The sequence below is a fragment of the Hipposideros armiger genome, unplaced genomic scaffold, assembly GCF_001890085.2.
Source record: "Hipposideros armiger isolate ML-2016 unplaced genomic scaffold, ASM189008v1 scaffold_397, whole genome shotgun sequence".
Lineage (NCBI taxonomy): Eukaryota > Metazoa > Chordata > Mammalia > Chiroptera > Hipposideridae > Hipposideros > Hipposideros armiger.
Window position 1 is genome coordinate 663,526 of NW_017731747.1, and position 27,145 is coordinate 690,670.

Genomic DNA, 27,145 nt, shown 5'->3' on the forward strand with positions numbered 1-27,145 from the left:
GGAGGTCAGGGGAGATGCAGACAAATGCTCTTTCCTGTGAGTGTGATTTAGGTCCTTGCTGCTGGCTACAGGGATTTAGCACCTTTAAGTCTAGATCCATTTACAATGTCTGATTCTCTGTCTCAAGATGTGTCCCCTCAGGGGTCCCTCCAGCCTCCTGGGCTGGGAGCACTCATGTATTCCACCAAGAGCCATCCTGCAGGAGATGCAATTCCCAACTTCCTGCCCGGCTGGGTTTTGTGTACTAGGGGGAGGGGGGCGTAACTGGGATCTTTCAGTCCACAGACTTGGGACTGCGGCCTACACCCTTTGCCAGACTGGGAGCTGGAGGCTCACTCTAGGGCGTGGAACTGCCTGGCTGGGTCAGGAAGCTGGCAGAGGTGCGCGTTGGGGTGGAGGAGAGAGGTGTGCCAATCCGGACCCCCGCCTCCCCCGCCACCACTCCATCCCCAGATGGTCTGTGAAACCTAAGACTAGGGTTCCCAGGCCCAGCCGCCGACCAGTGTGATCTTTTTTGCACCTTTTTGTTCAGTCCCCGTCTCCCTGCCTCTACTTTTTGGCACGAACAGGCCCCAGGCTAGGGTAGGGGATGCAAAAACCTGGGCTTTTGGTTTGGAATGCACGGGCGTGCGTTCGTGTGTGTGTGTGTGCGCGTGCGCGTGCGTGTGCGTGTGTGTGTGCGTGTGTGTGTACACACACACACGCACACGCACAACAAAATCCCCCGCCGCAGCCGGTGCACTGGGCACACACTCGGGCTCCAGGCACCTTGCCAAGAGCGCGCGAGCACCCTGCGTGGCACACTGGCTGAAGTTCCTACACGAAGCTGCTGGGTGGGGTAAGGAGGGAGGGGTGGGCGGCGGTGGACGCCGCCGACTGCTGGCGGTGCGCACAAGTTCAGTGCTGAACTTCCCGCTCTTAACGAGACCTGGGATCCCTTTGGAGAGGCCCTCGGGAGCTGGCGGCGGGGCTGGGAGTGGCGTGGGTAAGCTGGCCGGCGCGGGGCGCGGGCGGCGGGGCGCGAGGGCGCGACCTGAGGAGGGCGTGAGGGTGCCCGCGGCCGGCCGGGCCCTCGGAGAAGTCAGTGCAAACAGCTGTGCCTTCACCTATTAGCCCCGATGTCTTTCCGAGGAGCCTGGTGGAGTTAAACAGCCCACAATGGGCGCTCTGGGGCGCCTCCAGCCTGACCTCCACCCGGGTTTAATAGTTTCATAGGAACTTCATTAAATCAATTACTTAGTGAGCACATCATCATTTATTTGTAATTAGCAGCGAGGAGCGCGTTCTCTACCCCAGCCCGCGGCCCGGGTCCCAGCGGGGTTGGCGGAGTTGCGCAAGCACTTTTGTTTGCTGGAGTGTTGACTCCCGGCATTATTCGGCCCGGGTAATCTTTACATCTTAATCTAGCATTCAAGGGGTGAAGGGAAAACAAACAGGGCGCGGGCCGGAGGCCAGCCCTGCGGTCCCAGCCGCCCGCGAAAAACACTGCCCTCGCGCCGCGCGCAGGGCGCGTCTCCGTGGCCCCCTTTCTTCCCCGGCGGAGAGAGAGGGAAGCCACAGGGGCAGAGGATATGGAGGGAAACGAGTCAGGCCAGGGGGACTTAGAAGGAAAGTGGCGAAGGAAGAAGAGATGAAGGAGCGAAAAGTGGAAACCAGGAGCAGGAAACCACGTCCCGCAAAGCGAGCACAAAAGGCAAACGTCCAAGCTCGTGCGTGTGTGCGGGCGGCGTTGGAGGGGGAATGCGTGTGTGCGCACGTGTGTGTGCGCGCAGGGTGTGCGTGAAGTCACATCCATTTCAGCTGCCGGGGAGCTGGGCGGAGAGAGGGGAGCGGGAGCAGGAGTACTGGTCTGGCGCGCGTGGAGCTGGCAAGCTGGGTATCTGGGCTGCAAAAGTGCTTTAATTTGGGGACTGCAGCCCCACGGCAACCCACAGATTACGAGCTAGCAGTTAGTGAGGAGGAGGAGTTGCTGAAACCCGGGCCAGAACCTGCGCGTGCAGGGAGACACGAATAATGGCTCCGTGAGGAGTCGTGATTCCTTTCGAGGGTAATCATCTTTCCCCACGCGCTGCAGTGCTGGCCAAATACCGTGCGGATCGTAGGAATCTCAGCACCCCCAGCCAGAAACGTAGGCGGCACGCCCCCGCATCCTTGCCTGGGACCCGATTTCCACTGGAGAAGTCCCTCCAGCCCAGGAAACGCCCAACTTCTGCGGGCGATCCCAGTTCAGGAAATGCAGGGTGCCCCGGGAGGGCCGAGGGAGGCGATGGATCACTAATGATGATCAGGCTCTGGTACTCTCAGGAGCGGACGAGTGTGAACAACTGTGAGGTTAGGAAAAGGCCCATGGGACACACACCCTAGGAGTGAGCTTCCAGAAGAAACAGTGGTCTCAGGGGGTCCATGAGGTTAGTCTCTTAGGTGGACGGGTGTATTTTTGAGGAGATGGTCCTGAATTTCTCCACTGGTTTTTGTGGTCAAGCCTGTTTGATTCAGGATAATATTTGGAGGCAGTGAATGTGTGAAGGTGGTTTGTTGCCTTGTCGGTGATTCCATAAAGTTGAATCAGGGTTTGGAGTGTTTGTACTCTAGTGGGCCCAAAGAAAGCTTGGTGCATCAGTGGGTGGTTGCATGGTGACAGGGTCTGTCCTTGGTGGGAGTAGGAAGAAGAGGGTGGAGGTGTGGCCCAAAGGCCTCTGGATTCAGCTGATTGTGGATGTGCTCCTGGGAGTGGAAGTTTAGCTTTGCCAGGAACCCCCACCTGGGTTCTCTGGAGGCCTTCTGTCTGGTGAGCCAATACCCATGACAATGCATTGGGCTCCCAGGAGGGGGTCTTAAATCTCCAGCATCCTCAGTCCCTCATTCTTCTTGTTTCCCTTTTCCTCCGGTCTCACCATCCTGCACTCATCATTCCTTTCCTTTTTCTATCCTCGTTTTTGCAAAGTTGACTCACAAGTTCACTTGACCCTTTACCCCAGAGTCTTACACATCCTTGTGCCTGCTGGACACAAGGATGAGAAAGAGGCAGGAGGCAGCTCAGGGCCTGTTTCCAAATAGGCCCCCTTGAATTGCAGCGATCCCACTGAGATCCCCAGCTATTGCCTATCCACCCTGGATGGTCTGAGAGCTTGGGTCAGCCTGAAAAACAGGAAATGGATCCAGAGAAGGCCCATCAACCAGCAAGTCAGCAATCAGGTAGAAGCACCTTTTAAAATATAAAAGCACTTTGCAAGTTTGCATACCCCCTCCCCCGTGAGTCCATGCTGGAATAGTTAAAATGGTCAGGCATCCAGAAAAATTACAAGGAGCAAAATCAAGTGCATATACATAAAGCAAAATATAATTTTCTTGAATATATCTCCAAATAATGTAAACCAGAACACTCCTTAGAGTCTGTTGCACACGTTCTGCTCTGGTATAATGAATACCTAGGCATATTAAATGTATATTTGATCAGACAAGTCTACACACACACACACACACACACACACACACACACACACACACTGTTATAGCATATTTAAATCCAACCTGCAAATTATCAGGGCCTACACATCCTGGACCTAACCAAATTTAGGACAGCCTTGAAGGAAGCAAAACTGAGAGAGATTACATTTAAAATGAGTTTTAAATGTAATTCACCCCTGACTTTTCCCTCCTCTTCTCCCTCCCTCCCACCTCCAATACCACTTAATAGAACAGCATCATTTGGAGAAAAGAAGGCAAATCAGGCAAGCATTTTATGAGCTGGCAGGGAATTTGGTGAAGCAGTTGATTTTGAAAATCTGGCTACTGGCTGCAAAGTTTTCTTAGTGATATTCAGATTATGCATCTCACCCCCTGCTCCAAGTCCAAGTGTTTATCCCATTAACTGGCTCACATCTCAGACTCTGTTCTGAATCTGATTTACTGGGCTGTGTACATCGCTGGCACCCTACCTGAGGCCACCCCTCCATAGTGAGAGCCCCGTCCTCTGCTCCCCACCTCTTTCCAATGGGGCTTCCCTTCCTTACTAGCCCGCTCCTCCTATTTGTCTGGGGTCCATGCCATTGGGCCTGTCAGCCTGAAACTAATAGGCATCATGCTCACATTCTGTCATCTCTACATAGGGTTCTGAACAGGCTTCTCCATCACCAGCTGCAGGTTTCATCTTTCTGACCTGGCAGGGAGAAGAAGGCCTGGCACTGACATACAATCGCTTCAAAGCTAGGCCAGAGCCTGTGTGAGGAAACCCAGGAGCGCTTGGCAGCCTAGGTTTGGGTAACGATGTGTAAGGGAAATTTAAGGGAGGGCCCAGCAGAGCCTTGGAGCCTTGGACTATGCCGCTGTTTGTCTCCCATTAGGACACAGGACAAAGGTTTGACTTTTCTGGCCAGTTCTTAAATAAGCTGACCCCAAAGAGCAAGCATTAGAAAAACCTGTGGCCTAGGCCTAGTGTCTGTTGTGTTACTGAGAGAAACTTCTGGGTAGTCACCCACCTCAGCTTGGGCCACCCTTTCTGCCTTCAGACCCAACAGCTTTGGTAGTTCCGGGGCAAAATCATGAAGTGATTCTAGGCAAGTGCTTTTCAAGAAGAACCCCAAAAGACAGAAAAGGCAAGTTCAGGAAAAACACTGCCATCTAACCAGTGCCACCCCTACCCACCCAGTCCCCCTGTTATTTCTGAAGGTGACTCTCTAGAACCTTTCTATCCACCCCATAAATCAAAGGGCTGGAGTAGTCCAGAGACAGAAATGAGCCTTGAAAGAACTTTGGCCACAGGCAAGGGGATTAGAATGTTCATTTTCTGAGACTCCTCAAATCGGAATGATGTCTGTTAGGAAGGCAGCAGAGAAATTACATCATGAAAAGTATCACTTTTGGTTCCTTAAGTTCTTTTCTGAGGTTAGAACGCTTTTTGTTTGTTTGTTTTTAATTGGGGAGCAGTGTGTTTTTCCAGGACCCATCAGCTCCAAGTTAAGTAGTTGTTTCAATCTAGTTGTGGAGGGTGCAGCTCCGTGGCCCATGTGGAGCTCGAACTGGCAGCCTTGGTGTTATGAGCACTGCGCTCTAACCAACTGAGCCAACCGGCCACCCCCTAGAACAGCGTTTTAATGGGAAGGTTTCCCTGGACAAAATGGGTGTCTGGGAAATTGTAGACGTAAAACTTCTTATTTCCTTAAGGGCAAGGGAAGCCCTGTGTGGGTCCCGGGGGAGCCAGGGGGAGCCAGGGGCAGCCTCCCTTGGAGCTCGCTGCTCTGAGGCTCTGGGGACAGAACTGTGGGCCTGTGCAGGGAACTCAGATAGCAGAGGATGTGGGAAGTTGTAGAGAAGACTAATTTCCATTACTCACCTACTTTTCTGCCTCATTAAAAAAACCTGGTAAAATATATATAACAAAACTTACCATTTGAACCATTTTTAAGTATACAACTTTGTGGCATTAAGTACACTCACATTGCTGTGCAACCACCACCACCATTCATCTCCAGAACTTTCTCATCTTCCCAAACTAAAACTCTGTATCCATTAAACACTGATTCCCAATTCCCCCTCCCTGTGGCCACTGACCTTTATTCTACTTTGTGTGCCTATGAATTTGACTACACTAGGTCCCTCATATAAGTGTAATTGTATTGTATTTGTCCTTCTGTGTCTGGCTTATTTCACTGAGCATAATGTCCGCCAGGTTCATCCATGCTGTAGTATGCATTAGAACTCCATCCTTTTTATGGCTGCATAATATTCCAATGCATGGATATCTATCTCCCTATCATCTATATAAAGATATAGAGATATCACTATATAGGATTTTGTTTATCCGTTCATCTGCCAATGGACATTTGGGTTTCCACCTTTTAGCTATTGTGAATAGAGCTACTAGGAACATGGGTGTGCTCACATGCTTTTATATGCACATATGTACCTATATACTTTTTTATGAACTGATGTAAAACACTTCAAACTAAAGGGGAGCTCCTGCCAGGAATTTAAAATATCAGATATCTCACTTGGATCTGGCTTTCTAGGGTCAACAAAGTGCAGCTGGAATTCAAGGGAGAGCCAAAGCATTGTTTTCCAGTTCCACGGTCTTCCCGTTGTGTGTGTGTGTGTGTGTGTGTGTGTGTGTGTGTGTGTGTGTCCAGCCCTACGTTGTGCTGCTGCTTCAGAGGAACTATTAACACATTAATATTATCAATAGCAGGCAGTGCCTGAGCCATTAGGGATTTATGAAAACATCTGAAGCAAGNTAAAATATCAGATATCTCACTTGGATCTGGCTTTCTAGGGTCAACAAAGTGCAGCTGGAATTCAAGGGAGAGCCAAAGCATTGTTTTCCAGTTCCGTGTGTTTCTGTGTGTGTGTGTGTGTGTGTGTGTGTGTGTGTGTGTGTGTGTGTGTGTGTCCAGCCCTACCCAGTGCTGCTGCTTCAGAGGAACTATTAACACATTAATATTATCAATAGCAGGCAGTGCCTGAGCCATTAGGGATTTATGAAAACATCTGAAGCAAGTCGTTTCAAAGCGCTGATTTGTTTTATAGTCAGTATTACATTTTATGACAGGCTCTTTTGCCAGCAAAATGAGCGTATAAGCATCATACACAGCTCAGTAGACGGAAACTGGTGCCCTGTGCTGCCCTGCAAATTTGTGTTCCGGATCCCTTGGGGAGCTTCTGCAATGTGCAGACAACTGCTGACCCTTTGCTGAAGGGTCGGCCCAGAACTCCATGGGGAGTACGACCCCCCCTTACATTTTTAGTAGTAGAAATACTATAGCCCCCTCCCTTTCTGTCATTTTCCTCAAACTTAGAACACAATAAGAAAGCCAGTCTCCGGTAGACCAAGGCCATTTTCCTGGCCATTGCTGCTTTTCTGTTGTGATGTTTCCCCTCCCCTGAGTTTCATGGGGCAAATTCTCTAGTTCTGGAAAAGTAGCCTCAGCCCTCCTTAGGATGGTGGTGTGGAAGAAAAAGGGCACACAGGTCACTTGGAGGAGATGGATGGATGTTTCTCAGCTTCCTGGGAACTCTCCCTCTCCATTCAAACATCCACCACTCCGGCCCTCAACATCAACCCCAAAAGAAGACTGGTGCGTAGGTGGGTGGGAGTGGGACCGCAGTGGTACTTAAGGAAAGAACACATCTCCTCTCCCACCAGCCCCCACCCCAAGGCTGGGATTTGTGGGTCCCCTCCCACAAGCTCCTCTCTAGGATGGGAGATAGCACTAGAAAGTTCCTTCTCAATAGTTCTCAGGGAGCAGGGTTTGTAATATTTTACAGCAGCTGTTTAACATTTCCCTACCTAGTTATTAAACACGAAAGGGAGTAAATTAAAATGGCAAAGTAAAATGAAATAAAAGGCGTCTTTTCTTTCGGTAAAGAGACAACACCTAATTAAGGAATATTTGAATCCCACAAAAATGCAGACTCTCATGGGTGACATAAAACTTCTCCTTTTAAACCAGAACAAAACCAGAAAACTGGGGACAGGCCCAAGAGGTAGTTTTTTAAAACAAAAAGCTCCTTCCTCTCGAGACTTCTGACTTGTTTCCCCTTTCCTTTTTTCCTTTTCCACAGTCCTGGGGGAGGATTAAACTCAAACGACTCCTTTGAGTTAAGGTTTTTTGGGCTGCGGCCAGCCAAGCGTACAGCCAGCCCTCCTCTCCTGCCAGCAGCGGCTCCTACTTCCAGCCCGGAGCCCGTTTCCTCCCCGCCCCTCCCCCACAGGGCTTTTCAGTCCTAACTCACAGTGCCATCCCAGTTTTTCTCTTTGGTCTCCTCCAGACTCTGCTTTTTTGGGGGGTCGGGGAGATGCGGGCAGACAACACCTTCTCTAACTCCCCCATCTCTTTTCGGGGAGATTTCTGAAACAACATGCTCACCCCCGTCTTCCATTTCCCTCAACCTCCCAGAGCTTGGAGAGTGGGACCTTCTCTTTTCTCCCGTGGCTCTCGATTAGAGACCAGGAGCTTTGGGTTCCTTCCGCGTTTCCACCCTGCGCCCCAGGTTCAGCCCTTCCCAGCCTGAGCCCCACTTTCCTCCACTGGGTGTGGTCTTCTTATCACGCTGGAAGCCGGCTTTCGCCTTTTCTTTCAGCCGATTGATGTTAACGTTGCCCTAAAGCCTGTGGTGGGGCACCTGCTGGGAATAAAACTCAGCAAGGCTAAGGAAGGGGTGTGCAACCTCCAGGAGGTGGAAGAAGCTGGCTGAGTTCCTGCTGGAAACATGCCTCCTGCCTGTGGTCTGCTCTGGCAGGCTTCCTGGGAGGACCGCAAAGGCAGGGGGCACTCCATGACTAGGCCGGAGGTCTTCCCGTGGGAGTTGCTGAGTTCCTCCGCTCTCCCTCGAGTTACTGTTTTAGGCGGGTATCCTTCTTGCTGTTGACTCCTATCACTGGGGGGAAAGACAAGAAAGCTACAGGGAGGCTAATAAGTGTAGACTGACGTGTTTTGAGACTTACAAATTAAAGAAATTCTTAGTGATTCCTTCAGCAAACTTGCCTGTGATTATTTTAGGGTTCTGATGGCTTGAGAATTGCAGAATTTCCCCCAACATTACAATGCATGGGATGGAGCCAGAGGTTCCCAGATTCCTGCTTATTAGACTAAACAGTAAAAGGAAATCATTTTTTTTTTCTTTTCAAGAAATGAGAGGCTATTTTGTTGGCATTTCCTTTTGGAGATGGATCCTATGTCTGGCTTTGCCTTTTCACAAGGAGACACAGATGGCACCAAAGTAGTGTGTAATGGAAGCAATGTCCCGTCTTCCCTGATCTGCTGCAGAAATATCTGTGTGGCTGGCCCTGCCCAGATCTGGGAACCCCAACTTCTTAGCTGCAGTCCTACCTTCTCTTTTCTTCTCTGAAACAGGAAGGGAGAAAAAGTTTTTTTAAAGTTCTTGAATTACTTTCATCTACATTTAAAAGCATTGCGTGTCATATTTCTGAGTTAACTCCTAAGTGATGTTTTTAGAAAATAGCATATATCTACGTTTTAGCTACCTAACACTCTAAGCCTTGCACATGTATTAACCAATTTGATTCACATACTACTTCTCCTAAGTAGAGTGGGTAGGCTTTATTATTCTTGTTTCAGGGGTGAGGAAACTAACCCAGAAAGTGAAGCTCACACAGTGGTCAGTGTAGAACCAAATGAGTTCTTTGTTTTTTTTTTTAACCAAAGCCTACTGCACAGAAACAAACAAACAAACAAACAAACAAATAAATAAATAGAGAAGAAAAAAGAAAGTGATATTGTGATTTGGCGACCAGATCTCTCACGTTTTCTAATAGGATCAGTGGATAGCCATGGTTCCCTCAGTTCTCTTTCGAAAGGAACCCTTTACACAGATGGGTGAATAGGGAAAAAAAGGATGTTTGCCCGACCCTATTCCTAAGCAACACTCCAGGGCATAGTACATATTTTTTTTATGTACAATATAATCTTTACACTGAGAAGGCCACCATCGTCTTTTCCATTCCAATTCACCTTATCTCAAAAGTCAGTCCTTCCACCATCCCTGTCTGTAAGTCCTGTGTGATCACTCCTTTGAGTACTAGCGGCCGGACATACACTGTCCTCTGTAGCCATGTGCTTTATATAATATAACAAGGCTATGAAACAGATGCTTTTATTATCTGCATGTAACAGATGAGGAAACTAAAGCACAGAGAGATTAAAAAACTAGTTCAAGGTCACACAGCTGGAAGTGGCTGAGCTGGGATTCAAACCTCTGTAGTCTGGGCTCCAGAGTCCATGTTCCTGACCCTTGTATGATGCTGTCTTTCAACCCTATGGCAATCCTAAGACTGTTAGTCATCTCACATGAATTATCTCACAACTCAGGGAGTGCCCTTCACCACACGATGCTGTACCATTTTCCCAGAGCCTGTATCCTACTTTGCCTAAGGTGTGTAAAAGCACATTTCATCCTTCTTATAAAATTGTAAGCTGCTTGAGAGTGGTAACTGTGTTAATCAGCTTTAAATGTCCTGTAGTACCTATCACTTATACAATGAACACAGTTGAAACACACATATATTTTTGGAATCAAGCTAAATCAATTAGAAAATCATTTGTTCCCCAAGGATTCACTGAGTACTAACTACGTATGCAGTAAGCATTGTTAGGCCCTGGTGAGCAAGTCAGATAAGATTCCTGCTGTTAAGAAACTTAATTTTAGTGGAAACAGATGATAAACTGATAAAATAAAGAAACTATCAATTAGTATATTTGGAAAATCAGAATGCGTGATCGGAAAGGGTTTCTCTGGGAAAATAAGATCTGACTTGGGCTATGAATGACTAGAAGGAGTGAGCCATGCAGAGAGTAGAGGAAGGGCATATTCTAGGCCAAGGAAATAGCTTATGCAAAGGCCCTGAGGCAGGAATGAGATTGGTGCCCAGTTACTTTAACAATTAGGATTTCTCAACCTCAGCATTATTGTCTTAGACTGCTGTAACAAAATACCATAGACTAGGTGGCTTAAACAACAAACATTTATTTTTTACAGCCCTGGAGGCTGGAAAGTCCCAGATGAGGAGACTGGCAGAGTTGGTGTCTGATGAGGACCTCTTCCTCATTTGTAGATGGCTGTTCCTTGCTGTGTCCCCACATGGCAGAAAGCCTCATCATTTTCTTGTATGGGCGCTCCATCATGGGGACTCCACTTTCATGACCTCATTTAAACTTAATTACTTCCCTCTCACCCCCACCTCCTGGCCTCTACTAGATGCCAGTAGTAACCCCTTCCCCTCTAAACTGTGACAACAAAAAATGTCTCCAGACACTGTCAAATGTTTCCTGAGGGCAAAATCACCACCCCTGGTTGAGAACCACTGAGTTAGTAGACCAGAAAAATGGCTAGCATGGCTGGAGCATAGTGAATGGGATGGAGTATGGTGCGAGATAAGGTTGGAGAGATGTAGGCTGGACTTAGATCATGTAAGGAGCTTATGTGTTATTGGAGATGCAGTGGAAGCCATTGGAGAGGTTTAAGCCACGGCATGGAATGATGTAATTAACTTCTTCAGGAAGTGGGGGGAAACTATTATGTTGGGGGCAAGAGGAGAGCAGGAGGTCCTGGGAACAAGCTATTACAATGGTCCAGGTGATGGGGGGAATGGAGATGGAAAAAAGCGGACAGATTTCGGGCAAGTTTTAGATGGCTAGTTGACAGCATTTGCTGAATCAATAGTGAGAGGGGAGGGAGAGAAGGATGAAGGAAGTGACTAATGATTTGAGTCCAGCAGTGCCGTTGGAAAGGCCTTAGCTGGTTTGGGACAGAAGGTCATTGATGTGGAGGTGCCAGGTAGACAAGAGGATATAAAATTCTAGAGACTCAGGGAGAGGTTGGAGATTTGGGGCATATTGGCTTTTATTGGTATTTAAAACCGCGTGACTGAATGAGATCACCCAGGGGTATTGTGTGAGTGCACAAGGGAAGGGAACCCAGAACAGAGCCCTGGACGCATGTTAGCAGGTAGAGGGGGAACCAGGGAAAGGTCCAGATGGAGCTCTCTGTGAGGTAGGAAAGGATGGTGCCATGGAAGTCAAAAGTGTATCAAGAGGGCTGAGGGTTCAGTTGATTGGGTGACATAGAGCTCATTGATGACTTTCATATGACTTCTGTGTGGACAGTCTCTGTGGACAGTAGTGGTGGAAAGCTGCTTGTGTTGGTGAGCCCAGGAAAGACAGTGACTTAGAAATCTTTCAAGAGGATGGCTGTGGGGCCGGCCGAGTGGCACGATGGTTGGGAGCTGGCTTGGGATGCCGGAGGGCCCCGGTTTGGATCCCACGTGTGAAGGCTGGTGACACTGCCCTCTACAGCTAAGATGCTGAACAACAGCTCAACCTGGAGCTGGGCTGCCATGAGTCTCAGGCAACGGCGTGGGCTGCAGCCCCTGTGACGGTGGGTTGCCGTGGGCTGCCGTATGTGGCCAGCAGCCAGCGTGAGCGGCCATCCAGAGGTCTGCGGCTGGTCTGCCTCACCCGGGAGGAGTGCAGTGATGGTGCCAGCTTGGGCCGGTGGGGCGACGTCCTCCATAGCTAGACTGAAGAGCAAGACAATGGCGACTTGTCTGTTCCCCTGCCCCAATTCCCCAGCGCTGTTCCCATACCCCCAATTCCCCAATAAAAATCTTAAAACAACAAAAAAAAGGATGGCTGTGAAGGGAGCAGAGTATGGGGGCAGTGGCAGGTGCGGAGCGAGGGTCACAGGAGTTTTCTCCAGATAGGAGGCAGTGGAAGATGGTTGCATGCTGGTGCGGTTGGTCTAGTAGGGAGCAGGGGAGACAGAGAGATTGCGAATAGTGGATGGTGCAGCAGCAAGAGGGAATTCTGGAGAAAGAATTGAGTGGGATGCAGAGCCCAAGTCGAGGGACGAGGTTTTTTTAATAAAAGAATTTTTATTATGGTAAAATATATATGCCGTGTTAGCTATTTTTAAGTGTGTAATTCAGTGGCCTTAATTACATTTGCAACATTGTGCAACTGGATTATATGATTTCCAACACTTTTTCATCACCCCAAACCAAAACTCTAACCATTAATCAATAGTTTCTATTTCTCCTTCCCCCTAGAGAGGAGTTTATGATAAGTGCAGGACACTTGATCCGCAGTAACAGGAGGGAAGGCATAAAATATGGCTAGAGGTAGGGGTGGGTTAGCAGTCTTGTCGGTGGGAACATAATGGGGCTTCTAGCAGATGGCTTGAATTTTCTCACTGAAGCTGAAGAGTGAGGAAAGGGATAGAGTGTAGGAGGCAACAGGAGAAAGTATGAAATAGTCATTTGGAGAGTGGGAAAGTGAAAAAACTAGGGAGGTATATCAGGATCAATGGCCAGTGTCAAATGTCCACCTGCTATCTGTGCACTTGAAATTAAAGTGACACTACCTAATAACGTTGAGGTTTTTTTTAACTCTTTTTTGTTGTGGTGGTGGTAAAATGCACATGACATAAAATTTACCATTTAAACCATTTTTAAGTGTATTAAATCCATTCACATTGTTGTTCAACTATCAGCATCACCCATCTCCAGAACTTCTCATCATCCCAAACTGAAACTCTGTACCAATTAAATAGTAACGCCCCATTTCCCCTGTCCCAGCCCTTGGGAACCACAGGTGGAGTACTTCTACCCTACCTATGCCTGGGTGCAGACAAGGAATGGCTGGGCAGTTGAATTACACAGGTTTGGCGAGGGAGAGGGAGGAGAGAAAGGGAATTAAAGGTATTTCTGATTTGGGTATTACAATGGTGGACGTGAACCTCAGGCTGGATAAGTGGCAGTGGCATGGGGGTGGGGGGTTCCAAAAGATGGTCCAAAATATAGCACATCATCTTTCCTTTTCTTTCTCATGATGCTGTAGATGGCAGGATCCAAACCTCATTTCAAATGTATTACTTAATATGGTTCCCTATTGCTCGTGACATCCCTGAAGAATGTTCTACAGGACAGCCCAAAATGGTCACTTGAGTCACCTGGCTTTGCCTCCTCCCCTTACATGCCACAGGTCCCTAGGATACATGCACCCAATTAGGTAAGAGAAGAGGCATATGGTGTTTATTTGGGGAAAGAGGTACATTTTCTATGAATAGCATAACTATGTGAACAGACAGGCTGACAGATGATTCCACTTTCTCTGATCACACAATATGGGCATCCGCACTGTGTGAAAACCCCCAAAGCTTCAGGAATTTGCAAACGTTGTTCTTGCTTTCTGCATCTCAGCCATTGCGTTTCCCTTCAAAACTGAACTGGAGGTGGAAAGGCCGTTTCTCAAACACTGTAGCCTCTCTACTCTGAAATTTCTTCTGAGCTCGGTCGCCTCTTTGGTGCTGTTCACATCGCTGGGCTATTTTCTGCATTATTGATGAAATCATCTCTTCTTCACAATACACTGATTATCTTTTCTGGTGATTGTGTTTTCTGATTTCCTCTATAGAGGTTTTATTTTGGGGGGGGGCTATAAATTCCATTCCTGAAAGATGCACCTGCACTGTGTATAAGGCTACACCTTAGAGGGGAACATTGGCAGGGCCACCTCCCACAGCATAGATGTGCTGGATGAGGAGGCAGAAAGCCACAGGGGGTGGGTTTTTCCATAACGGAAGAAGCTGAGGCAGGTCATCGTGACATCGGATTAACCGATTGATAGATAAGCCTGATCTCACATAGAGTTATTATGTTTCTAGTAATACTTTGGCAGTTCATCAGAATGGCAGCTTCTTAAATGGTTATCATAGAGAGACGCCTCAGTGCTACCGTGAAGTGTGTATCAGCGATGCAGAACTTAACCACATGATGACGATATTCTATACTGCACCATCCAATATGGTAGCCATTAGAGTTCTGTGCCTATTGAACTCCTGAAATGTGGCCTGTGCAACCGAGGCACAGACGTTTTTGTTTTATTTACCATTAAATTTAAATGGCCACATGCGGCTAGTAGCTACTGTATTGGAAATGAGGAAGCCCTACATATGCAGCTATGGAGTGACCTCCGAGATTCAGGAATATGAAATAAAAAAAAGAACAAGGAGAACCTAGATTTGAATATAGATATATCGATGTATATCCTTTTGTGTAAAAAAGGAAGGAAAGAAGTACATACATATACACGTATACACTTGCTTACCTTTGCAAGGAAAACAGAAAGAAAAGAAAACACCTACGTCTAAAGGAGAAGGGGGGAACAACATGTGGGAGACAGGGCTGGAGGTGAGACAAGTGTGAATGTACCTTATTTCATACTTTTGACTTTCAAATCATGTAAATGTTTCCATATACAAAAACTAAAACAAAAACTCTTTAAGAAGCCCCACCTACACATTTTCTCTTTCAGTTCCTTGGCTAGAATTGGGTCACATGGCCACACTCAGCTGCCAGGGTGTGTGGGAGGTGAGTATTTTACTGGGCAGGTGTCCCCTCCAAACCTAGTCACAATTCTGTAAAAGAGGGGCAAGGGTCGGAGATGAGACTTTGGGCAGCACCACGCAGGGTCTGCCGTAGCTACTACCTGTGCTGGGGAATGTCGGCCTGACTGGGAATATCTGTGGCTGCGTCAGGTCTAAGGAAGGCCAGTGCTGACTGAACACCCACCACATGCAGCTAGCTGTGCTGGCGGTCGCACATGGACTCCTTGCCTCATTGCTTACTTTCAAGCCAGATAGGGAGGGGCCATTTTCATCATCTTTCTGTACAGCAGAAAACTGACTGTAAGGCAATTACGTAAGTAACTTGCCTAAGGCAACATATGGCAGAGGACAGAGGTGAACCCTCAAAGTCACTCCCCACACAGTACTGCCCCCCAGCCACCACCAGTCAAATAGTCATGAATTCTCTTCTAAAAAGTGATCTGAAAACGGTCACATTTAAGTGCATTTAGCAATCCCACTGCTTGATATATACCCACAAGAATCAAAAGCAGGGACTCGATCAGGTATTTGCACACCCACGTTCCTAGCGGCATTTGACACAATAGCCTAAGGGTGGAAACAACCCAAATGACCATCAACAGGTGAATGGACAAATGCAATGTGGTATATCCTTACAAAGGACTGTCATTCAGCCATAAAAAGGAAGGAAATTCTGACATGGTACAACATAGATGAACGATCCTGCTAAACTAGATAAGCCATAAAGGCAAATATTGTAGAATTACATTTATATAAGGTATATAGAGTAGTCAAATTCAAAGAGGAGTCACATCTGGGGCTTGGAGGAGAAGGGGTTGGGGAGTTAGTTTTTAAGGGGTACAGAGTTTCTGTTTGGGGTGATGAGAAGGTTCTGGAAATGGATGGTGGTAATAGTTGCACAACACTGTAAATGTACTTAATACCACTGAGTTATACACTTAAAAATGGTTAAATGGTAAATTTTATATTATGTATATCTTACCACAATTTTTAACAATATATTGCCGTGAGCAGAATAATGCCTATATAACAGGATAAAAAAATAATTTGCCCCCCAGGGATATTTGGCAATATCTGGAAACATTTTTTTTCTTCACTTAAAAATTTTTAAAAAAAGGTGTTTTTTAAATTAACTTTGTTTTTAGAGAAGTTTTAGGTTCACAGCAAGTTGAGGGGAAAGTAGTGTTCTCATATCATTGCCTGCCCCACCCCTTTCTCCCCCATTATCAACATCCCTCACCAGAGTGGTACATTCTTTATAATTGATGGACCAACATCGACATGTTGTTATCGCCCAAAGTCCATAGTTTACATTAGGGTTCAGACTGGTGTGTACATTCTGTGGATTTTGACAATTGCATAACGACACACATCTGAAACTATTGAGAATAGTTTCACTGCTGTAGAAATTCTGTGTGCTCTGCTTTTTCATCCCTCCCTCCCCCCTAACTCCAGGTGACCTACTCTTTTCACTGTCTTCCGGTGACACTTTTGGGTGTCACCACTATGGATGGGGGTGCTACTGTCATTTCATGAACAGAGGGCAAGGGTGCTGCTAAACACCCTACAAGGCACAAAACAGCCCCCCGCACCCCCCCCCCCCGTAAAGAAGTATCTAGCCTAGCTCAACACGTTAATATTGCTGAGGGTGAGAAATTCTGAGGTAGATGATAAGCAGGAATTTCTTTAATCAATGACTACATGGGGTCCATAGTAGATAATAAATATTAATCAAGTAAATGAGTGAATGTTTACAAGAGAAACATTTGCATAACAGAAGACCTACTCCTCAGTTTACAGAAGACATAGCAGAGCAAAGGGAAACACTATTCAATCCAGTCCTGTACGAACCCAATTTGGTGGGGAAGGCAGACGTGGGAAGGGCATTTTGATAATTTAATCACTGTGCATGGGGGTTATATGTGCAGGGTGTGATGGAGTTTGTGCAGATACTTTTGGTGGTCCATCAGCATTAGGCATGAATTACACGACTACTGAAAACCTCTGGGTATCTGCTGTTTTTTCTGTAAGACAGAGGAGTCCTGTCTAAGTATTTAGTGCACAAACAGCACATTTTGGTACTTTTCTTCTTTGTTATATGAAGCATTCTGAATACAGAAATGAAGACAGATGAGGGCTAACAAGACCTTAAACATCACTTGAAAGAGTATTTTTTGTCCTCTGAGAGTTTTTAATGCAGTATGTAGAACTGTCAGGGAAATAACAGAAATGAGAGGCTTTAGATTTTTGGTTTGAAACAAAGCATAGAGTCATGAGATTAAAATATAATGAAGGGAGGGATTCCAAAAAAACTGGGCCATATTTCCTGGTTTTTATTCTCACATGTCAGACAAAGCTCAATTTAGATAAGGGCTGCCAGTCTGCTGTCTCCGCTCTATCATGGGACAGTGGGTATTAATGCCAGGGGTCCCTTCCCAGGCCCCGTTATCTTCTGGGGTGTTTAGTACCAGGTCAGGGGAATTTAGCCTCACTCAGCCATGATCAAGGGTATTCTCTGTATCCTGAAGTTAGTCTATTTGTCTAGTATTCCCAACTTTTCTTTGACAAGATTGAGGCCTACTCAGGCTTATCTCCTGCACCTGTGAGGTCGATGTAAACACAGACACAAGAGCAAGTTGGATAGCTCAAGTCCATGCCAAGAAGGGTAAGATTCCTTCTGATCACAAGGAACTCTCAGTGCAGCATGGGAGGCCTGTATGTGGATGAACTGTGTGAACCACACAAGAGCATGCTGATTTTTCTTTTCTTTTTTCTTTTAAAGATTTTTTTATTGGGTAATTGGGGGGATGGGAACAGTGCTGGGGAATTAGGGGAAGGGGAACAGACAAGTTGCTGTCGTTTTGTTCTTCAATCTAGTTGTGGAGGACGCTGCTTCACTGGCCCAAGTTGGCACCATCATTGCGCTCTTCCCTGGCGAGGCAGATCAGTCGCCGGCTTCTGGACGGCCGCTCACTGCGGCTGCTGGCCGCTCACGCTGGCTGCTGGCTGCACACGGTAGCCCATGGCAACCCACTGCCACAGGGACTGCAGCCTATGCCGTCGCCAGCAACTCACGGCAGCCCAGCTCTTGGTTGAGCTGTTGTTCAGCATCTTAGCTGTAGAGGGCAGTGTTACTGGCCCTCATATGTGGGATCCGAACCGGGGCCCTCTGGCATCCCAAGCGAGTTCTTAACCATCGCGCCACTCGGCCAGCCCTGCTGATTTTTCTAATAGGGTATTTGCAAAGGGCTCTGGGGACACTGGAGGTGAGGCGACTGTTGGGACATCAGAAGAAGCTTCAGCAAGGAGGTGACTTTGAGACTGGACTTAAAGAATAAATAAGAATGGAAACAGGCAAGAGCAGGGGGAACATTTCAGGCAAAAGGAGAACATGAAAATCCGAGGAGTTGTAGATGGGACTGTTGTGTTTGAGTGTAGAATAAAATGGCCAGTGGGGATGGGCATTAGGAACTAGTGGCAGGGATGAGGCGGGGGAAGGTAGTTGGAGCTTAACTGTGACGGACACTCTCATAGATTAAAATGCAAAGCTAATGGTCAGGGGTGCATAGCTGCACAACTCCAGGGGTGCTATTCATAGCATAGCTTAAGCGAATGGTGTCCTGGGCTTGTGGCACACACAGCCTGTGTGGCTGTACCCATTGGCTCAGCTAATGGTTGTCGAGTGATCACTTCTAGAAGGTATACTGACAGCTTTGTGTAGTTTATCTTACTTAATTCTCACAAATCCCCTATGAAGTGAATTCTATTTTCATTCCCATTTTATAGATGAGGAAACTGAGGCACAGAGAGGTAAGCCTGTGCAGCTACAAATGGTGGAATTGGAGCTTAAGGCAGAGTGCTTCCCAACTTTTGTCACATATGGCACTCACAAGAAGTGATGTTTTATGACACAATAGGGTAAATTATAAAGCTGCTCAGAATCTGAAAGGCCCTGGCTGGGGGATTCCTATGTCACAGGCTGCATCCTGGCCTCCCTGATGGCTGAGGGGGTGCCCAGGGTCTTGTCACGCCATTTCCGCAGCACCCTGGGTGGCACATGGAACTCAGCTCTAGGGAATACTCTTGAGGTCGCTTTTCCAAACAAATTTCGGTTATATTACGATTACACTCTTAAATGTGGTGCAGGAAAAACATCTTATTTATTTTAGGGCTCTAGATAGTTGGGGCTCGGTTTTGTAGTTTTTTAGGTCAAGGGCAAAATGATTGTGGAAAAAGCATGGGCTCTGGAGATAGACAAATCAGGTCTTTGTCACGTGACCTTGGGCAAGGTATTTGCTGTCTCTGAGCCTCTGTTTCTTTATTGATAAAATGGATATAATAAATGAGCACTGGATTGATTTGTTGCATTATATGCAGTTTATGTAAAGCAGCTGGCACTGCCCCTCAGTAAATGCAAGCCTCTTTCTTTCTTTCCTCTCCTCCCCCCACTCTGGATATTTCTGATTGTGAACCACAGTGATGCCATGCTGGAGGGCAGAGGTGTGGGGAGAGCCAGGCAATAATCATCAATCAAAACCACTTATCTTTGGCCAGTTAGCTCAGGTGCTTAGAACACAGGCTCCTAACACCAAGGTTGCTGGTTTGATTCGCACGTGGGCCAAGGAGCTGCACCCTCCACAACTAGATTGAAGACAACTACTTGACTTTGAACTGATGGGTCCTGGAAAAACATACTGTTGCCCAATAAAAATTTTTTTAAAACCACTTATTTTTATTTATGGGGACATTGCTAGTGACACCACCATTTCTTTAGAACTCCTTTCTTACGAAAGTACTGATGAGCTTTGTTGGCAGAAGTTCACAGGTGTCGAGACTGTCCATGGAAACAAACAGAGCTGTCCCATAAACAGTTTCCATTATTCCCACACTTGTTTTCATGTGGTCATCTTCATTTAATTATTTCAATATTTTCATTTATTTTATTGAGGTATAAAGAATATACAACATAAAATTTACCAGCATAACCATTTAAAAATTTTTTATTTTTATTTTTATTTTTTTTAGCTGAGTCATCCTGTCACCTGTTGGCAGCTCAGCGGCAGCTCAGTCAGGCTGGGAATCAAACCAGCAACGCTGTTGCTCACAGCTCACACTCTTGAGCGAGCTCTTAACCAACTGAGCCACTCAGCCAGCCCCAGCATAACCATTTTTAAGTGTACATTTATTTCACTAGTGTTAAGCATATCCATATTGTTGTGAAACTAATCTTCAGAACTCTTTATCCCGCAGATCTGAAACTATATCCATTGAAGAGCAATTTCCCTTGGCCCCATACCCCAGCCCTAGCAACCACCTTCATCGTTTAATTTTTCACAAGATAATTCAGTTTCCTAATAAGAAGAACATTCTGCCCTGCTAGTCTAGCAAGTTGCTTTTGGAATCATGACAAGGTTAAATAACTCCTGTGTTAGAGGCTGATCAGAATTACTGTGTCATTAAAAAAACAAAAAAGTATTCAGAAGAGACGAAGATTGGTGATACTACTTGAAGACACATATAGCTCACATAACATCCAAATCCTTTTTATTTCCTATTAGTTGATTTATCCCATGTTCATCCAGTGGTCTGAAAGGACCCTAAGTTTCACAAGTTCCCTAAAAGGCATATTACTGACTTTGATATACAGATCAGGCAAAGTATCAGGAAATGACTAGTTCATGATCAAAGAGTGAGAGTTAGTAGAAAAACTCCAGCATCTGGACTTCTGCCATTGAAAAAACAATTACACTCCCCTCCCTGGTACACCATGGAGAGATCGACACCTCCCAAACCCACCTGAGAAATCCTTGGGAAATGAAAACAACGTGGCATCTCTTGTTAGGTTTAGTCCCTTGCGCTAAGAAGGGCTTATGCATGCTAATCAAGAAAAGATAGAATGGGGCCAGCCGAGTGGCGCGTTGGTTAAGAGCTGGCTTGGGATGCCAGAGGGCCCCGTTTTGGATCCCACATATGAGGGCCAGTGACACTGCCCTCTACAGCTAACATGCTGAACAACGGCTCGACCTGGAGCTGGGCTGCCGGGAGTCGCCAGCGACGGCAGGTGGGTTGCCGTGGGCTCCTGTGTGTAGCCAGCAGCCAGCGTGAGCGGCCAGCAGCCGCTGTGAGCGGCCGTCCAGAAGCCGGTGACTGATGTGCCTCACCCAGGAAGAGAGCAATGATGGTGCCAACTTGGGCCAGTGAAGCAACATCTTCCACAACTAGACTGAAGAACAAAAGGATAGCAACTTGTCTGTTCCCCTTCCCCAATAAAAATCTTAAAAAAAAAGAAAAGATAGAATGACTCTGAGTGAGCAGAAAGGAAAATAGTAAGGAGTGACAGCCAAGGGGTGTTTTTTCCAAACTGTAAAATCAGGTTTGTATTATTCATTATTGTCTGCATGGTTCTGGCCAATTCATAGAACATTAATTCAAGGCCCATTTTCCCAATAAATTGCAACAGGAAATAGAAATCAGCCCACAACAATTGCGCAGGGAAGAAACCTTTCACAACTGGTTGGGGCCGTCATTATCTCTGCCTTACCCAGGTGTTGTCAGGCGGCAAGTTGCCATTTTTATTTTCTCGTGTGTGTGTGTGTGTGTGTGTGTGTGTGTGTGTTGAGATGTGTGCTGATTTCCCATCCCCAAATGTCTTCTTTTCTTCTGTGGAGGGTGGGTTCTAAGATGTGTTGCTGTAGTAACAATGTTCTGGCTGCTCCAATGTCCTTTTCTTGGTAACATGTTGGTGAATTGGTGTTGCTGGGCCCTTGCCCAGAAGATAAAAATCTGCTTTCCTTGGCCATCCATGCCTCTGTTTCTTGAGACACAAGCAGTGTTTGTCTTTCTGCTGGTGGGCCCTTCCTTACTCATATTGACTGATGAGATTTTTCGGGATGCCACACCCTGGCTGACTTCCTGGGTTAGCAGGTGTGAACAAACCATGGCTTGAGGAGGGGCTCTGGTGGACTCTCAATGTCCAAAAGGAATGGAACTTCATCAGTAGGTACACTTCAGAAGTGGAGATTATGGTAATTGCTGTTGAAGGGAATAAAACTGTGTGCCTTGATGCAGCATATATACTTTATTTGTGTAATGCTCGTTAATATGCAGTCCAGTAGGTGTTGTGGGATAAAGTGTTCCGAACACCATGGCTAAAGATCCATGCATATTGCTGCCCTATAATTTATGGGAATGATGTGGGGACATGTCCTTAATGGTGTTCCATGTTAGGCAGGAGACTGTTTGTGGGGGTCTGATTCAGAACACGTGGTCTGGTGGAGCCCTGACATCTTGAAGCCCAGACAGTTCTCCAACTCTCCTCGTGACCGAGGTTCTGATGTGGGTGCTGGTTGGGAGTCCTGGTGAGAAAGTGTGTTTTGAAGCAGTTAACTATTGAGCTTCCTTTTGATTTCTGTGTTACCTATCTGCATATGTGGACAAATACAAAGTTCATTGTCTTCTATTTAAAATGTACTGTTAGGTTAATACCTATTGTTAAGTGCTTATTGTATATCAGACTTTATACACACATGTACTAAGTGCTTTATACAATAGTCTTATTTATTCCTGAAACAGCCCCATTGGGTAGTAATCCTATTATTCTCCCCATTTTATAAATGAGGGAACAGAGGCTTGGAAGTTACATGGTTTGGTCACAGAGTAAGTGGCAGAAGCAGGATTTGAACTCAGTTCTATCTGGTTTCAAAGCCCACACTCCAAACTGCAAGTGAGACTGCCTCTACTTTAAGTATTTGAGTTCGAGTGATTTATTTTCTTCATGTCCAGCGTGGTCTCCAAACAACCCCCTCCTTATACCTCTTACTTCCGCTTCTCAAACACAGGCCCGGCTCCTCTTCTGCTCAGAATGAATAATGGTGGATGACTGGATGACATCCCCAGCGGCCTCCCACGGTGAGCTCCCCAGTCCAAACCAAATGGTGAGATCAAGCCCATTGGGGGTGTCATTTCCTCACCCCTCCAAAAGTAATTCAGTTGTTTCTGCTTGTCAAATGCTTCTGTTTCCTCACTAAGCCCGTATTAGTCATTGGGATATGTCAGTATGTGAATGGATTTACTGTGTTCCAACAGCTGCTGAGCTCCAAGCACATGCCCCACACATGGCAGAAACAGGAGCTCTGCGGGGGCTGCAGAGCAGCAAACAACCAGGGTCCCCACAATTACGTCTAGTCCCTGAGACAGAGAGGATGTGAGGGGGAGAAACTGTCATTCCACTATTCAGAAGTGATGTGTCCCCATGCAGCCCCCACCTTGGCAAAGCGATGAGGACGTTTTCTGTACGGGGAGGAGACAACCCTATAAAAACTTCCTCTCTGAGGCACGGATCGTCCCTACTCGGAACAGAGCCCATCTGTCCAACAGTGTCTGAAATAACACCGGACTGCCAGCAAAGGAGTGCCCATTGTCACATGCACATTTGGACCGCAGGTAGTCCACATGGGCCCCTGTAATTCAAGTCAAAACAGCCTCTTCTGTGACACGGAGGCGGGGAGTGAAAGTGGTAGTTGTGATTTCAACAACCTGGAGGATTGTTTTTCTAAGAATTTCTGCCAGTGGCCACTGAGGATTCTTTGTGTGCGGCACCTACAGGAGATCTCGAAATTTAGGCAGCTATCAAATTCCAAATGAAACACCTAGGTACCGCTGGTGTGCTGGAGAGGCAGCCTGGTCATACAGATTTGTGTTTGGGAAAGACCAGAATTTGACTGTACTTGTTGCCTTTATGGAAACCCTCCTCACAGGCTTTCCCAACATCACAAATTAGATGCTGGCGTTTAAAACTAAACGGCCCACAGAGCTCAGGAAATAGTCTGCTTTGAGCCTCTGGCCTCAGAATTTTCTAGAGTGGGCTGTTATCCAGTTATGTGGAGATTATTTTTTTATTGTTTTTACAAAGTGGGACCTTTAGCTCCCATCTGGCCTTTTGTGACTCCTTTTTTGGAGGTGAGCACTGGTCAGATTGTAGCAAACATTTTCTCCTTTCCCAAATACCAACTTTAACGTCAGGGAGGGAAAGAATCAAGATGGTGTCCTCCGGGATTGAGGTTTATAAAAGATGTCTTACTGCGTGGCATTGTAGCTGAACATGGGCTGTGAATGAGGGTACTGGCTTCATATCCTGAATCTGTGCCTCTCCGGCTTTGGGACCTTGGGAAAATGACTTCGCATCCTCAAGTCTCAGCTCTTTCATCTGTATAGTGGGGATAATGGTAATGAGAACTAACTTGTTAGATTGTTGTGTGAATTTAAAGGACTTAATTAACAAAATGCTTAATACAGTACCTGGCACATATGAGCACTTACTACATTACTAGAGTATTGTCTAAAGATGAAGATGGAAATTGCTTTTTGAGGTTAGTTTTGTCCACTTTTCCCTCCTGAGGGGATGTAAGATTTACTGTTTGGTTTTGGGGGGCTGGAATTTGAGCACAAACACAGGCCACAGAAAGACAGAAGGCCAAGCCATTGTGAGGTCAGTGGGGACAAGCTGAGGTGCTGACAATGGGGAGATGAGGTGCAGAGCTGTGAGTCCTTCTTGCTGCTGGAGAGGGACAATGTCCAAATGAACAGGCCAGGGACCAGTTAGGGGTGTGGGTCGGGGTTAGGGTCCAGATGGTTGCTCTTTGGGGTGCAACCCCAAATGGATGGGTAATGTGTTTTAAGGATGGCAGAAATGAGGCTGATTAAAAAAAAAACAACTGTTGTAGTAAAATATATACATAACATACAATTTACCGTTTTAACCATTTTTAAGAGTGCAGTTCAGGTCATTAAGATCATTGACGTTGTTGTGTAACCATCACCACCATCCATCTCCAGAAATTTTTTTATGTTCCCAAACTGAGACTCTGTACCCACTAAACACTTAACTCCCCATTTCCCCCTCCCTGGCCCCTGGCAACCACTGTTCTATTTTCTGACTCTCTGAATTTGATTACTCTAGGAACCTCATGTAAGTAGAATCATACAATATTTGTCCTTTTGTGACTGTTCGTCAATATCGTCAATATTGTAGCATGTGTCAGGTTTTCTTTTTTTTCAAGGCTGAATAATATTCTGTTGTAAGGATATACCACATTTTACTTATCCATTCATCTGTTGATGACCATCTGGGTTGTTTCCATGTTTTGGTTATTGTGAATAATGTTGCTGGGAATGCTGATGTACAAGTTTGAGTCACTGCTTTCAATTCTTTTGGATATATACCCAGAAGTGGAATTGCTGGATCATATGGTAATTCTATGTTTAATTTTTAGAAAAACCGTATACTCTTTTCCATAGCAGTTGCACCATTTTACATCCCTACCAGCAGTGCACAAGGGTTCCAATTTCTCTACACCTCATTGATACTTATTTTCTGTTTAAAAAAAATTTTTTTTATTGATAATTTCCATCTTAATGGGTGAGAAATGGTATCTCATTGAGGAGGACTGATTTTTAGAGGAGCCATTAAAGAATCAGTCTCTAAACAAAAGGCTCAGTTAGCACAATGTCTGGCACACGTTGACTGTTTAATAACTGACCCTCCCTTAAGGAACTGGCATTTTGATTGTGTAGGACCAAGTTGTTTTTACTCCCTGGATTCTTAGCTCTCTTTGGGGGTAGACCCTATTTGGAGACAGGTGGCAACCTTGACAGTGAGGTTTTTGTGGGCACCAAAATGTCCATCTGGTCCTAAAGGTGGTCTTTATCAGGTTAGCATGGCACCTGACATCCCCAGCAGGAAGGTTACCTGTTAACATGGAACCAAGTTGCTGGGAGGAGCAACACAACACGTCAGTGTGAGTGTAGTGGCTGGCTCTCACCTGGCAGAGTCCTGTCAGGGACTGTGGTCTGGGCATTCGTGTTATGAAAGGCAGGGAGAAGATGTGAAGCTGGAGACGTTGTTCAGACAGCAGAAGCCAGGCAGCGTGGGATGGAAAGGAAGCTCTCCAACAGTCCAGGGGTGGTGGATTGTTTAGGGCCAGCACTTCTGTTCCTGGGTCAGTGGCTGCAATAGGGGAAATGTCCCCACTCGTGTTATAATTCCTGTGTGGCTTCTCCATACCTTTGCACGATTCCCACTCACTCCATGACCTCTTGGGAATCTCCGTCTCCCATTCACCTTCTTTCTCTCCTGTCTTGAGTGTATCCTAGTACACACGTCTCTCTACTTCCTAGCTTCCTCTCACTTCTTTGAGTCTTAGTACTGGTATTTCTCACCACCTGGATCTTTACTAGACAATCGAAAAGGTTTGATGTAGCCTTGTTCTAGATGGAAAGTAGCTTCAGGCTAAATGTGCCAGGTGGGATTTAGAGAAAAACAAGGATTGTAGAGAAGCCAGGTATTGGTTCTTTCTACATTTGTGAACACATTGCTGCAGTTGATGGGGGATACAAGTGACAGAGGCACTCACTCCCGCTCTTGAGGAGTCTCTTGTGTGGCCAGAAACACAAATGTGGAAGCCAGTGATGTGGACAGTTTAAGTGTGATGGGAACTATAACGAAGGTCATGTAGGGACCAGTAGGGGCACAAAGGAGCAGCTGGGGGTGGGTGGGTCAGGAAAGGCTTCAAAGAGAAGGTGACACACAATACACTCAACTCTGGTACAGCATGACATAACTGGGGTTTGGAACCTCCCAGAACCCCAGAACAGGAACCCACCGTGCTAGTTTATATGTGGAATTATTTCTCTACTCAATTTTCCTATTGTGCATTTATGCTTTAAGAGAGACAATATATTGGAAAATGAAAGGCCCTCAGCTGGGGTTCCAGGCAGACCTTCATATGCTGGATCTCACAACATAACAGTTGCTTTACACACGTTTCCCTATGGCTTAGTCCTCACGGGACTCTGTTGGGAGATTTGCAAACTGATGCTTATGCTTTGAAAACCCTGTGTCGAAAACCATATTAGGTTAGTATCAAGTAGAAAGCATTTCTTATTTACTTAGAGATGGTAAAAAAAAATAAAAGTGTATATCAAAGAAGCTTTAGCTATTGGGTTGATCAAAAGGAAAATGAAAAGATGTGAAAACCTTATACTTTTTTTTTTTTTAAGATTTTTTATTGGGAAATTGGGGGGATGGGAACAGTGCTGGGGAGTTGGGGGAAGGGGAACAGACAAGTTGCTGTCGTTTTGTTCTTCAATCCAGTTGTGGAGGACGTTGCTTCACTGGCCCAAGTTGGCACCATCATTGCGCTCTTCTCTGGCGAGGCAGATCAGTCGCCGGCTTCTGGACGGCCGCTCA

The 27,145-nt window shown here is 46.3% G+C and overlaps 1 long non-coding RNA gene across 2 annotated transcripts in view; it reads left to right on the forward strand.

Annotated features, from left to right (window-relative positions):
- The first annotated feature begins 842 nt into the window (after window positions 1-842).
- Window positions 843-27,145, forward strand: part of LOC109393929 (uncharacterized) — a 109,071-nt gene continuing 82,768 nt past the window's right edge. Inside the window, exons 1-2 of one of the 2 annotated variants that reach the window (XR_002126356.1) lie at window positions 843-985; window positions 22,737-22,832. This is a non-coding gene — a long non-coding RNA (uncharacterized LOC109393929). The remainder of the gene's footprint in view (window positions 986-22,736; window positions 22,833-27,145) is intronic. The other variant, XR_002126357.1, reaches the window with a different exon arrangement.